Source organism: Lutra lutra, chromosome 14 (genome assembly GCF_902655055.1).
Source record: "Lutra lutra chromosome 14, mLutLut1.2, whole genome shotgun sequence".
NCBI classification, from domain to species: Eukaryota; Metazoa; Chordata; class Mammalia; order Carnivora; family Mustelidae; genus Lutra; species Lutra lutra.
The window spans coordinates 77147201-77162455 of NC_062291.1; the positions used below are offsets into that span (position 1 = coordinate 77147201).

At 47.4% G+C, this 15255-nt stretch overlaps 1 protein-coding gene across 2 annotated transcripts in view; it reads left to right on the forward strand.

Moving 5' to 3' along the window:
- Positions 1–15255, forward strand: part of GRK5 (G protein-coupled receptor kinase 5) — a 216882-nt gene that overhangs the window by 29252 nt on the left and 172375 nt on the right. The window lies entirely within an intron of this gene.

Genomic DNA, 15255 nt, shown 5'->3' on the forward strand with positions numbered 1-15255 from the left:
CACGACAAAGGAAAAGCAGGAAAGTGAGCTGGGAAATACCCAAGTCGGAGCCTGAATGATGCTGTTTACAAGTTCTTACAGGAAAGACTATTATGGGTGAGCTCTTAATGGGTTGTCTGTCTGTCAAGGGGAGAGAGAGGCTGGGGGTGAGGAGGCGGGGCTGGACTTGAGAAGGAGTGACTCTAAGCGTTGCTTTCTTGCATTTCCTGTCTTTCCATTTACAGTCTGCTTGGGGATTAAAAGGGTGGGGGGGGGGGGGGTGCCTGGCTGCTGAGCGTGGGAGGAAGGAGGTGTGTGTGTTTCTGTTTCGCTTCTGAATATTTTCTGGACCCCGGGAGGGTTTTCTGGTCTGCTGAGGAGAAGACACCCCTTGTAGGCCCTGCAGGCGGAGGTGATGGTGGGTGGAGGGTGAGATGTTATCGGTTTCCTGGGTGGAGTATGGACCGGAAGGAGGGGTGCCTCGCCCTGAAAAATCTCAATTAAACTTTGGACTGGCTTACCCAGGGAGGTGGCATGATTTCCTCTGGAGGTCTAAAATAAAGAGCAGAGATTCAATTCCATCTGGAACGATGGGTGTGGCCCTGGCTGGCGGCTGGGATGGACCCAATGATCTCCCCAGCCTTCTTTGTTCTGAGACTAGACACACACACCCCTCACCCACCCTAGAGAAATTTCTGGAACTAGGAAGGTTTGGTCTCAGCACATTAGAATTGCTGCTAGAGAATAAAGACCCTTAAAACCGGATCCTTTGGCTTCTCCCCGCCTTCTGTTAGACCGGGCTCTTGAATTCTAGTGTCAGCGGATAAAGCAAAGAGAGTCTTAAACCCTTATTTAAAAGTGGACGGCACAGTTGTTGACTCTTTCGAGGCCTGACATTAATATACCCTAATTCAATTTGCTGTCTGGAAGTGGTTCGCCACATTCTTCTGGGCTCCGATGAGAAATGGTGCCCCCCCCTCAAAGAAGGGTGATCATATGGCTGGTGTCAGGGTTCATAGTGTCTTCTGTCATCCTTAAAAGGGTCCCTGTTTGGGCAATAAATTACATAGTCAGTCTACCATGAAAGAAAAGAAAAAATTCAGTAGAAAACTGTTTTGGGAGTGGGCATGGAAACCAAGGCCTTTGAAATATGTGATTTTCCATTTAAATAAACATATATTATTCTTTTTTGTAACCTAAATGACATTATAGCATTCAGAGCCTGACTTCTTGCTGGAAAGAGAGGAAGGAAGTTTTGTAATTGAGAAAGCTCATTAAACACACACATATACACACGCACATGCATGCATACACACACACACACACACACACACCAACTAAACTAAGAAAACCAAGTAACATGAAATAAAAGAACCAGGAGCTTCCCAGCCAGGGGTTCTACCGGTGCTATGGCTGTGGGGGCTGGAAGAAAGCTTGGAGCCGCCTTCTGTCAGCAGGCCCCCAAGGAGCACGGCTTTGAAAGGAAAGAGGATGCAGACGGGGCCCTGACCTGACGTTGCACAGCTGGAACATCCCGGAATGCAGACTGGCCCTGAGGTGAGAGGGGGTGGGATGCTGCCAGGCCTCTTAGTGCTTTGCTGGGGCCACTGAGCCCGTCCTTGACCATGGTTGATTGCAAGAGTGGGGATTAGGGATTGAAAAAAATGTAAGCCCTAGGCACCTCTGTTAAAAGGGAAACTAAGGCATGTGACAGATTTTAAGTTTATTTGAAAATCAATTCAAGTCAGGCAGTGCCAGATGGGAAGTGGTTGGGAGGGATCCTCTGAGGGAGCCGGCAGAAAGGCTCCCACAGAGAAGGTACGGAGCACCAAGCACTAGGAGACAGTCATTCCACTGGCTGTGGCTAAAAGCCTAGTTGGCTATTTATGATTGGTTGTCCTTAGCTTTTCTTTTCATAACCTTGAGGCATTTCAAGATTTAGGTTTCGGTGTGCTTACTATACTGCCACTCAATCTAATGGCATCCTCGTTTGATTAGTTTAACACTTCCTAAGTGGAGTGACCTAAAAGCAAATAGTTCTCCATTTTTAATCTCACCTTCCTCCTCCTCTGGGGATGGTACCACAACCTATCTCCAGGGCTTCTGTGAGAAGTGAATGGAGGAGAAGAGAACGCTACGGTAAGCTGGGATAAGGCATGCCAATGCAAGACGATGGCTCTGTGGCCCTTGTGTGGTCACAAGGGCTGGTGTTTCCTATAGGCAAGTGGGAGGAGTGACACTGAGCCACCTTCGTGTCAGGGACACGTGACAGACGGCCTCCAGTGCCGTCTCTTCCCAGCCCTGTCAGCAACTGACAGGTTCAATGAGGCTTTGCCAGAATGTTCAAGTAGCTTTTCCTAACACATGTCTTTCTTCAAACTCCGTCCCACCCTGCCGACCACAAACTTCGCTGGGAACATCTTTTGCCAAAACGGAGCTGGCACAGCTGTAGAGAGAGGCAGTGTTCTATATGATTGTGAAGAACGACACAGCGGGCAGCGCATAGGATATACTCATCCGTTCTCCCGGCCTCCCAACAAACAGCTACTGAGCCCTGCTCAGTCCCAGGCACTGGGGCGATTGGGGTGGCTGGCTGGGTGGGCAGACGTGGTAGCTGCCCTGATCTGGAACTTGCCTCCTTGAGGGAACAACCTGCAAAAACGGCACAAGAAACTTACAATATGTTATAAGTTACAGTGTAAAGTAAATTACAATATGTTATAAGTTACAGTGTAAAGTAACTTACAATAGGTTATAACTTACAGCGTAAAGTAACTTACAATCTAGTAAAGAAAAAAATGAAGACTAAGAGACCAACAATTGAGCACCAAGCGGAACAGTTTTACTGCTGGGTGGGGAGCCTGACGGCATAGGGTCTTGGCTGTGAGGGGTGAAGTTTAGGCGGCTAGAGAAATGGTGTAGGTCTTCCATAGCCAAACCCCCGGGAGCTGTGCATCACTGGCCCTGGGAAAGTGCTCTCGCTGAGCGCTGGTGCCTGGCTGGTGTTGCCTGGGTGTGTCAGTTATTGGGCACGCGGTTGGCTGGAGGTGGTCTCCAGCGTAACGAGGACTGCCCGTGGCAGCCTCGTCCTCCTTTGTGTTGGCCGCACACTCAGAAAGGTTTGCCGAGCCAGTATCGTGGCACCCAGGGAGCTCTGTGCTGGTGTCAGGAGTCTGGGTGGCCAGGGAGGGGTTTGTCCCATGTAATGGGTTATGTACCCATTAAAGATGAAAATTATTGGCGCACCTAAGGGGGCTCAGTTGGTCGGGCATCTTCTGCCTTCGGCTCAGGTTGGGATTCCGGAGTTCTGGGATCAAGCTCTGTGTCAGGCTCCCTGCGGCCGGGAGTCTGCTTCTCCCTCTCTCCCTGCTTCTTCCCCAACTCATGCTCTCTCTCTCTCTCTCTCACATTCTGTCTCAAATAAATAAATAAAATCTTAAAAAAAAAAAGCACAATGTCTTGTTTAAAAAAATGAAAATTACTAAGATTATGTAGAAACATGAAAAATAACATAAACTCTTTTTTTTTTTTTTAAAGATTTATTTGTGAGAGAAAGAGAACAAGCTGGGGAATGAGCAGAGGAAGAGGGACAAGCAGACTCTGTACTGAGCACAGAGCCCAATACAGTGCTCGATCTCACGACCCTGAGATCATGACCTGAGCTGAAATCAAGAATCGGATGCTTGGGGCTCCTGGGTGGCTCAGTTGGTTAAACAACTGCCTTCTGCTCAAGTCATGATCCTGGAGTCTGGGATCGAGTCCCACATGAGGCTCTCTGATCGCCAGAGAGTCTGTTTCTCCCACTGTCCTCTCTCCTCTCATGCTCTCTCTCTCTCATTCTCTCTCTCTCTCTCTCTCTCAAATAAATAAATAAAATCTTAAAAAAAAAAAAAAAAGAATCGGATGCTCAACTGACTGAGCCACCCGGGTCCTCCCACAACACATAAACTCTTAAATACAAGGAGTCCAAAATGCAAAGATAACAATTGCAGTACTCCGAAATCCTGTGGTAGTGAGGACAGAAATGCAAATGTGTCTGGGAATCTAGGGGTGTTCCTGGATTTCTGGATCCAAAGAATCAAACAACATCCTGGGGTTTTTCTGTCCCCATCTCTCAGCAATGTTGGTCTCTCCTCTGCTTCGTTCTCGGCGGGTCAGGAGGTCTCATAGCTGCTCTTGACGCAGCTTCAGTGCAAAGAGAACCACTTTTCTGAAAAGCAGCAGGAATGCCTTGGAAAAGACTCCCTTTGGTGACACCAGGTCACTTGCCTGTGTGGTGGCTGGAGTTGGAGGGAAGGAAGGATGGTGTGGGCCACACAGGAGGGCTGTTAGAGAAGGAGTGTCAGGTAATCGAAAGCCACAGTTGTCCACCTCAACCGTGTAAGAATAAGGCGCCTCCAGGTACGACCGAAGATTTGACAGTAACTTACGTGCCCAGGTGGTAAGAGCTTGGATTTTAAAGTTGTCTTCAGTGACAGAAGTCACAATGTTTATTTTTTTTATTTTTTAAAGATTACTTATTTATTTATTTGACAGACAAAGAGAGAGATCACAAGTAGGCAGAGAGGCAGGCAGAGAGATTGGAGGAAGCAGGCTCCCTGACAAGCAGAGAGCCCGATGTGGAGCTCGATCCCAGGACCCTGAGATCATGACCTGAGCTGAAGGCAGAGGCTTAACCACTGAGCCACCCAGGCGCCCCTATCTGAAACTTTTATGTTCCAGGAGGCCATAAGACACTCCTATAATCTGTATATTTGCAAACCACATATCTGTAAGGGATTAATATATAAAATACAGAAGGAACTCCTATAACTCAATAGGAAAAAAACAAATAATCTATTTAAAAAGCAGACAGTGTACTTGAATAGACATTTCATCAAAGAAAGACATACAGATAGACAACAGGTACATGGAAAGATGCTTGACATCACTAATCGTCAGGGAAATGCAAATCAAAACCACAATGATATGTCACTTCATACCTGTTGGGATGGCCATTATCAAAAACAAAAAATAACAAGCGTTGGCAAGAATCTGGAGAAACTGGAACTCTTGTGTGTTGTTGGTAGGAACGTAAAATGGTGTAGCCATTACGGAAATATGGAAAGTAGAGTGGTGGTTCTTTTTTTTCCTTTTTTTTTCCCCCCAAAATTAAAATTGGAATCACCCGATGGTCTAGCAATCCCACTTCTGGGTATTTATCCAAAAGAATTGAAATCAGGATCTCAAAGAGATATTTATACTCCTGTGTTTATTGCAGTGTTATTCCCAATAGTCAATAGATGGAAACAAACTAAATGTTCTCCAAACGATGACTAGATTAAGAAAATGTCATATAGGGGCACCTGGGTGGCTCAGTGGTTTAAGCCGCTGCCTTCGGCTCAGGTCATGATCTCAGGGTCCTGGGATCGAGTCCCGCATCGGGCTCTCTGCTCAGCAGGGAGCCTGCTTCCCTCTCTCTCTCTCTCTCTCTGCCTGCCTCTCTGTCTACTTGTGATCTCTCTCTGTCAAATAAATAAATAAAATCTTAAAAAAAAAAAAAAAAAGAAAATGTCATATATACAGGGAGGCCTTGTGGCTCAGTCAGTTAAGTGCGTGACTCTTGATTTCAGTTTGCGTCATGATCTCAGGGTCCTGAGGTCAAGCCCTGTGTTGGACTCCATGCTCAGCACGGGGTCGGCTTGTCCCTCTCCCTCCGCTCCTCTCCTTAGTCTTTCTCTTTCTCTCAAATAAATAAATGAATGAATAAAATCTTTAAAAAAAAAAGAGAAAATCTCATATATACATGCAATGGAATATTATTTGGCCTTAAAAAAGAAAGAAATTCTGCTACATGTAACAGCCTACATAGCTTTCGAGGATACTGTGCTAAGTGAAATAAGCCAGTCGTGGAAGGATAAACACAGCATGATCCCACTTATATGAGGAATCTAAAGTAGTCAAATTCATAGAAACAGGAAGGAGACCGGTGGTTACTAGGAGCTGGGAGGAAAAGGGAAATGAAGAGTTTGTATTCAGTTGGAATAGAGTTTCAGTTATGCAAGATGGGAAAGTTTTAGAAATATTCTGACAGCACTGTGCCTATTTAACAGTACTGGGTTGTATACTTAAAAAATTAAGAGGGTAGATCTCATGTTATTTATTTATTTGAGAGAGAACGCATGAGTTGCGGGGGTGGGGGTTGCCAGAGGGAGAGGTAGAGAATCCACAAGCAGACTCCCGGCTGAGCCAGAAGCTCGATGTGGGGCTCCATCCCAGGATCCCGAGATCTTCACCTGAGCCGAAGGCAGATGCTTCACCAACAGAGCCACCCCAGGCGCCCCTCATGTTATTTTTTTTAATCACAAAAATGTATATAAACTGAATTGTGTTGACGGTTTATTTTTTGTCGCTCATGTGGCTGGGAACATTTGGAAAACATAATATTGATCCCATCACGAAAGCAAAGGATTAGAATTGCCCTGTCCGAGACGGGGTGAGTAATGTTCCATCACGAACTAAGCAACTGGAGAGGTCACTTGTGGTCACAACGGAGACAGGGCAGCTAGAGGCCATGACAAGGTGGCTTGGTTCAAACACTGGCCAGGATATCTTTGTTTTGCCAGTTTGGGCTGTGCATGCCGTTCTGTCATGAATTTGGGATTAGAGTGGCATGTGTGGTTGATGTTTAAAGCTCCCTCCTGTGCCCTCCAACCAGGTGGTGCTTGGGATTAAAAACATTCACTGTTTGGTCAACAGAAGGCCCTCACAGCTTTGACGGGAGCGCCACCCGAGAAGGACCTTCTCCTGCATCTGCATTTTAGCATCTTCAGGCTCTGCTGCAGCCAGGTGCTGTTTGAGTGGGCGCAGAGGACCCCCCTGCGGTCTGCTCCAGATCTGAGAAAGAGTCTGGGGTCCTGGGGCCAGAGATGGGATTTGGACCCCCTTATTTTCTGCACATGGGATCATATGGTACGTGGAGGCAGCCTGGAGCTTGGGGTCTGTGTGACCAGCTGAGGCCTCCACTCCTGGGCTCTCTTACTCATGAGAGGCGGAAACTCTGAGAACATTCCATTTGAATAAGATGCATTTTTAATAAAAAGCAATGGAAAATGGTCAACCTGGCTTGAGGAAAGGGAATGTACTCTTTCATGTAAAACAAACAAACAAAAAAATGTGACTATGGGAAGCATCCAAGAAAATAAGATGACCTGAAGGCTGGATTTAAAAATTGGCACCAAGGGAGATCGCATTTTCCCAGTCGATGACTCCCCCTTCAGCTGCACTCACGGCCGTGGAGCAAACCCAAACAACTTCATAAATTAAAGTCTATGCAGGCAAGAAACGACGCCTGGACTATCACGCAGCCGACGAAAACCTTGAAGCCTTTGTGTTCGGCTGACATCCTTGGTTTGAAGGTTAATGGTGTCTAGAGAAGGTCAGGTTATACACACACGCAATTGAAAAGAAAATCCCTGTGGATAGTCAGAGAGAGACCTAGCTGTGTTTGCTAGGTTTGCCCTTCAGGCCACCTTTGTTTGCTTGTTTGTTTTTCCCTCTAGAAATCATGTCTTTGTCCTGCCGTGATTAATTTAAGCAGCTTTTGTTTAGATGGGGTTCATGGAAACTTCTCCGAGAGCTCAAAGTATGTTGGCAAGTGATGCCTTGTAACCAGCACCTCGTTTTTTTTTCTTTTATTACGTAAGAAATAGAAGGATGTGTTTGAAATGGAAAAGATTCCAGTTGTGTGTGGACCAATGTACGTACCCTCGATAGCTCTACCTTACCTCCTTCCTGGCTGCTTACGCTTCCTGCTCGTTTTATTTTATTTATTTATTAAAAGATTTTATTTATTTATTTGATAGGCAGAGATTACAAGTAGGCAGAGAGGCAGGCAGAGAGATTGGAGGAAGCAGGCTCCCTGCCGAGCAGAGAGCCTGATGTGGGGCTTGATCCCAGGACCCTGAGATCATGACCTGAGCTGAAGGCAGAGGCTTTAACCACTGAGCCACCCAGGCGCCCTTCCTGCTCGTTTTAGATCTTTATCTTATGTTCACTGTTTATGTGTCTGTGAACACGTGTGTGTACATGTACACATACACATGTACATACTTAGTTTTAATTTAATACACTGGGTCATGATGTGTGTATTCATGGACAGCTTGCATTTTTTGCTTACCATGCCCAGACCTGCTCTGGTCAGTGTGTATGTGTATGACTTTTTAATGTGGCAGAGCATCCCGTGTTATAAATGCATAATGTATCAAACTATTTGGCTACTCTTCCTTTTTGCTATTAAAAGAGGTAATGATAGTGTGAGATCATGAATGTGCCTTCTGGAGCTGATTTGGTGTCTGTCAAGTGTCTGACTTGGACACAGGACTTCATGGACTCGGGGAAATGACCTAGGGCAAGGGGTTGGCAAACTACCACCCTTGGACCAAACACCCCCTCCCCCCGTTTTTTTTCTATGGCCTGCAAGCCAAGAATAATTTTCTTATTTTTAAATGATCAAAAAAAATCAGTAAACAGTATTTCCTGATACATGAAAATCACATGAGATTCAAAGTTCATCGTCCATAAATAAAGTTTTGTTGGAACACAGCCATGCGCATTTATTTACCTATTGTCTGGGGCTGTTTTCCTGCTACAATGGCAGAGTTGAGTAGTTGTGACAGAGACCATCTGGCCCACCTAAAATATTTACCATCTGGCCTCTTACAGAAAACATTGGCTGACCCTTGACCTAGGGCAAATAACTAACGTCTTCGTATCTCAACTTTCTTTTCTGTGCGATGGAGAGAACAGTAATAATACCCACCTTGTAAGGCTAAGTTACTTCATACATATATCAAAGAAATATCCTACGTAGTGTATACCAGATGTATTGCTTGTGTAGGAAATGTACATATGTAAGTTACATGTAAAATACTTAGGACTTTTTAAGTGCTCAGTGAAGATTAGCTGCTATGTTTGCCTCATTGGTATTTTCCTAACTCTTTATCCACGTATGCGGGGATAGCCCAGCTGCCCGGGAGTGGGCTGGATGGTGAAGGGTGTTTTGATAAGTGCTACCTAACTTCCTTCCAGAACGCTTCTCCAAGGTTTGCTCCTACAAATGGAGTCTCTGTCTTCCCACATGCCTGACACTGCTGGACACAGAGGCTCATGGAGTAGATAAGGAAGCTGAATCTGGGAAGAGCTCTTCGGAGACAGACCTGCCCCTCAGAGCACTGTGCCCAGACCTCTGGGCTGTGGTCATCGCTGGAAAGGTGTCTCTTCGGATCCGCCCACGCTCACTGTCCTTTGAGTGAGGGCCTCTTCTGGGATGAGCCCTAAGCCTGTAAATTCTCATTTTTAGTTCTCACTCCCACCTCTGTGTCACACAGAGGAAGAAGCTGCTGGGGGACTGAGGGAAGTGCAGTAACTTGCTCCAGGTCCCAAAGCTGCTAGTATGGAAGTGGGGTTTGAACCCAGTTGTAGGAGGTGTAGACGCCAGCAAACTTGCTACTCGACTCCTCCGCTTCCGGGAAGGGAGGAGGAGAGGGCAGACACACCCCATCTTCTCTCCCTGCTTTTCCAAATCAGCATCTCAGAAATGGGTAAGAGCTACGGGAAAGATCTGCTGTGAGCCTTGCGGAGGAGCCTTAGTCGTAGCCGACGTCATCTCCTTTCAAGCTAAGTGAAGAGGATTGGTAACAGGGCATCAGTGTTTTTCACGCTCCAATGTGCGAGTCTCTGTTGCTCGGTCGTGCTGAGAATGATGTAGTTCTAACGGGTAACCCTCCTTTGGGTGAAAATGTCTATTTTTAGGCGTCTCCCTGCGCTCCTGTCAAGGGCCTTTGCCCCAGCATTTCTCTTGACCCGTTAGCACGCCTGCGAAACACGAAGCGGATTTACCCAGATATTCTTGACCTTGTGCACTAGGGAGATGTTTCTGGCTTTGTGTATGTTTTCAGCGACGAACATTTGCATTCTTCCCTCCCTGCACATGTTTCTTTCCCCTCACGTCAACATTAAAAAATAAGAAAATGTGGCTCACCCCAAAATGTAGAACTTGGGATCTTAACTCGCATGGACAGTAGTTCTCTATGAGGAATGCGAAACATTTGACAGAATTTCCTGAAGGAACAAAGAGCCACGATTCCATGATTAAAACCACATTAAAACAAAAAGCAGACTACAACCAAAAGACCCGGTAAGAGCGCTTCTTATTTAATCAAAAAGGCAGCCCAAGTGGGTTGTTTATGGCCTCACTGAGGCCTTTCTTTGATGCTTAAACTTTTTAAGAACACACTCAGAACTTCCTCTTTAGCCTGTCTTTACTCTGAGTTATTTTCCCAAAAGGCAGCCTTCCTTTCTGCAGCCCAGTTACGAATGGTCATTGTAACAGATGAAAAGGCAGAGCTTCCACTCTGATAGGCTGTGAGCGTTTATCTGAAGTGGTAATTGTCAGATTCCCCTGTTATTCCCTTGCTATCTGATGCAGCCATGATGAAAGGGGTCTCCAGGGAAAAGGAAATAAACGGAAAAACCTTCTTCTAGAAGGTATGTGCTCAAAGCGGGGTTTGCCAACCTCGACCCCACTGACATTTGTGGCTGGACAGTCCTTTGGCATGGGGGGCTGTTGCGGGCATGAGAGAAATTGAACAGCATCCCTCGATGCCAGGAAGTGCCAGGAGCACCCCCATCGTGATAACCAGAAACGTCTCCAGACACTGCCACGTATCCCAGCGTTGAAAGCCACTGGCTTAGATCCTGGTCGTCTTGAACTCGCCCCTGCTTCTGTCTGTGCACCCTCAGCTCTCCCACGAGGGCGCTTTGTTTTCTTCTTCTCCTCCCACCCTCACTGCATGGAGGTACTGCTGCATGTGGTGCGCCAAGCTCGTCCCAGGCCCAGGTAACTGAAATAAGGCGTAAGACCTGGAGTGCGGCAAGTTCTCTCCCTGGGGCTTCCTCTTGCCGCTGGTCTGCTGGGTGTGAGGTCCTGCCAGGAGCAGGTGTGTGCAGAGCGAGATGCTCCGGGGACACGTGTGCAGAAGCGAAACGTCAGGTTGCCGTGGAGTGGGACCCGGCAGCTCCGGCCTCTGGTTCTGGTGACATGGGCAGCTGATGGGTGGTCAGGCCCAGCAGCCCAGGCCTGGCATGGGCAGAGAGCTGCCCTGCTGTTTCCCCCTTTTAGAAACTGAAGGGCAGATATGGTGAAGTTCCCAGGAGGGGCTTGGCTGGATCTCAGCAAGCAGGAGCACAGCCCTTTCCTGGGTTCAGGGTGGAGGGAAGCTCTAGAAATCTCTCTCCCTGGGACATGTGGCTCCTCTATCCTCCAGAACATGGAGACCTAGTGCAGGGGGCTACATTGGCAGGGCAGGCAGAACGTGAGGCCTGAATTTGGGTTCAATTCTACCCTCAGTAGCAACATGACCTTGAGCAAAGAGTGCCCTCCTGCTGGTCTTCATCTTTCCCATTAAGCCACCTTCCCTTGTTCCTGTAGTACTCTCCACATTTCGATTTTTCTCCTGTCTTACAGGCAAAGGTGATACTACTAAGAGACGGAATTGTGACCTTCCAGAACTTGCTTTTTTTTTTTTTAAAGATTTTATTTATTTATTTGGGGAGCACATGAGCAGGAGGAGGGACAGAGAGAGAGAGAGAGAGAGAGAGAGAGAGAGAGAGAGAGACATCTCCAGCAGACTCCACGCTGAGTGCAGAGGCCAATGCAGTGCTTGATCTCAACTCTGAGACCATGATCTGAGCCAAAAATCAAGAGTCAGATGCTTAAGTGACGGAGCCACCCAGGCTCTTCTGAATTTGCTTTTAGTTATGAGTTCCTAATTAAGGGGGTGTCTGTAAGGAGCTTGGGGGTCCTTTGGTGGGTTTTACCATATGTTTATGGGGGTCATAGAGACCCCAATAAATAGCATATCTCTTCCCTGAACAAACTGATTGAAGGTTTGAACCTTGGAACTTACCCAGATTTATTTATCAGGCAAGTCATCCTCCTCCCCTGGGGCCAGTAAGTAAAGTGTCCCCAAGGCCAGGAGTCCTTAGGGAACACGACCAACAATGGAGGGCAAGGGTCAAGGTCAGTGTAGACTGCAGAGGCCCCGCCCCATGCCCAATAGGGGATGTTGGCCCGCCTTTCCTTGCCTCTGGCTGTGGCTGCTGCAGGCAGGCCACAAACCCTTGTTGTGCTAACCTCCGGGGAGGGAGCTCTAAGCCTAGCAGTGCCTCGGGGTGACAGCCCAGGGATGGCACCGTGGCGTCCCCAGCACCCAGGGCCCTCTCAGCTCCGAAGGAGACCTCAGCTGTAGAGAGATTTCATCCGGCCCTTGGTGGAATCCCTAGATTCCAAGGAAAAGCAAAGGGGTGGGGGATGGGAGCCGCTGTGAACTAGCACCGATTCGGCGTTGCTTCAGAAAATAAGTCACCTCAGGTCACCGATGTCTACTTCTCCAGGCTCAGTGGTCTCCTGAGCCCCCTGAACTGGGCCCACGGCAGGCCTGTGGAGAAGAGGGACAAGCCTGCCCCCTTGTCACCCTTTTAATCAGAAGCTTGGAGTCCGCAGCGCAGCCTGTCTACCGTAAGTGCTCAGTTGACTGAGTCGAAGCCCCGCACAGACCTGTTCCCTGTTGTGTGCAGAGGGTAGAAGGCACAACCTCTCCAGGCTGGACTGGCCCCTGGGCTCCAGCTCATCTGGGGGTCAGAGCTCACCAGAAAAATGGTGTGAGTGGCCAGTTCTCTTTTCGCTGTGGCTCTAGGCAGCCCAGCCCAGCTCTAGGCTGGATGTGAGACCTGAGAGTGAACTCCTCTATGAATAATGACACAATTCTACAAAAATGCATCATCTCCCGGATACAACTTCTGGAGCTTTGCCTGGGGGAAGGAGGGCCTGGAGGGTGTTTTGCATTCTGGTTATTGGTGTTTTTTTGCCCCAGGGATGTGGGCCCCTGTGGTACGCGTGCTTTTTCACAGGGCACACATTTTCAGATGCTCGCATGGACCATTTCTGGGAGTCCCCTGGGGAAAAGGAGAAAACACAGGATGAATGCTCTGACACCTAATGGAAAATATTATGCCTTTGTCAGCGGGCTTGCGTGCCTCCTCTGACTCTTGCCTTTAGACCAAACCAAAGCCCAGCTGGAGAGCATGAGCCACGCATGAGCCTGCTGGGCTGGTGACCATCCCCTTTCAATGACACTCTCTTAATTCTAAGTACCTTTGAAATATGCTTTCAGAATCGTACAGTGTTTCAGTTTGGGGTCAGGGGAAGGGACTCTGAAGGTCATCTTGGCCATGGCCTGTATTACAGGAAGATGAAACAGAACTTGGAATCGCTCCAATCACAGCGCCGCTGTCTCACTGGGCTCTCTGGTGCGTGTTTGGAAGTTGATTCTCATTTCTCTAATGGAAACTTCGGTCGACATTCTCCACTTGGTAGGCTGGTTATATTGGACTCATTGTCCAAGAGGCCTGAAGGAGAAGCTAAGGTGGTGATTCTGAAATGGGAAGGAGAAGCTCCTCTGCCCCAGCTCCCCAGAGCTGTTAGAATTCCTCTGGGTCACTGGTAAGCCTGGGAGGATGGCGCATCTCAAGTGGCCGAGTCCACTGGAAAGGCTGCCGTGGACAGGATGGGCTGTCTGACCGACTTGCATGTGTCTTGATTTACATACTCATTGGCTCTTATTTTCCCCACTGATTTCATTCGAATGTAATTTATATACCATAGAATTCGCCCTTTCAAAGTGCACGATTCTGCGCATTTGAGCCAAGGTAAGCAGTCATGTAACTGCTCCCACAATCAAGAACGTCTTTTCTTAGCCACTGAAACTCCCCCCACTCCTTTCTGGCCACCTCCTTCCCCACCCCCAGCCCCTGGCCACTATTGACTTGTTTTCTGTCCCTGTGTCTTGTCTTTATAAGAATGTCGCTTAATGGAATCATACAGAATGTAGCCTTCCAAGTCTGTCTTCTCTCACTTGGCGTAAGGCATTCAGAGTCGTCCGTGTTGCTCTGTGTATCGGGTCCCTTATATTTCTGAGTATTATTCCGTTGTTTGTTTATCTGTTCCCCCGTTGAAGGACGTTTGGGTTGTTTCCAGTTTTGGGTGATTATGAATAAAGCCACTATAAACATCCATGAACAGCTTTTTGTGTGAACATAAGTTTTTATTTCCCTTGGGTAAATATCTAGGAGGAGGATTGCTGGGTCATATGGTGAGTGTATGTTTAACTTTATAAGAAACTTCCAAGGTGTTTCCCAAAGAGTGGTAGCATTTTGCATTTTCACTGGTGATATATGAACATTGATTATGTTTTATTATGTTCTAGTCTCCCAAACTGATCAGAACCAGTGTGTGCTTGCCTTTAGGTGGCAAGGAACAAGGACTCACTCTGCTTACCTTATCTGTTTTAGTTTGGGTTCCCCCGGAGGTAGACTCTGAGGCAGTGATTGGAGTGTAAGTGGTTTATTTGGGGGGTGGTCCCAGGAAACACCAGGGGAGTGGAGGAATGAGGAAAAGGAAGGAAGCAACCCAATAAAGGGCATGTCATCAAGCAAACCACCATTTTGGGCAGCTCGCTCTCCATCCCACTGGGAACTCTGAGAAACAGTAGAGAGCCTGAGTTCTCTCCCACTCAAAGAGCCAGGCCCGCTCCCCACGCTCCCTCTTTCAACATGACTGTCTACTCGGGATTTCCTTCTCTGCTTCATAACTTCTGCTGTTGTGTGTCTCAGGTTCCCACTAACAACTAAGTCTGTGGAGCTTGCCCTCCCCAAAGAGAGAGCTTGGTTGGTGAGTTAGTCACTGCCTTTCCATTGGCAAAGTCCTCCATGTAGGTAATGCCACGGAGACTCTGGCTGTCCTTTGGCTGCCCTAGGGTCAGGTGGCCTGGTGTGTCTGTGACCAGGGAGATGTGTCAGTGAGTTTGGAGCCCCTGTCAGATAGAACCTCTTGCACTGATGGAAATGTTCTCTATGTCTGTTCAGTACTATACTAGCTGCTAGCCCTGTGTGGCTATTGAAATGTAGCTAGTCCTACTGAGGAATGGAACTTTTCATTTAGTTAAATTTTGATTAATTAATTTTAGTTAAACTTAACCAATTAATTAAGTTAATTAAATTTAATGAATTAATTAGTCCATTAAGTTTACTTAATTCACTAAATTTAATTAATGAATTCATATGGTGGCTAGTGGCTATTCTATGGGGCAGCACAGTTCTAGAACATGGGCCTAGAAGGGGTGTTGGCCTCTCCTCTTGAACATACAATGTGATGCGACATTCTTTTTGAAAGCTAAT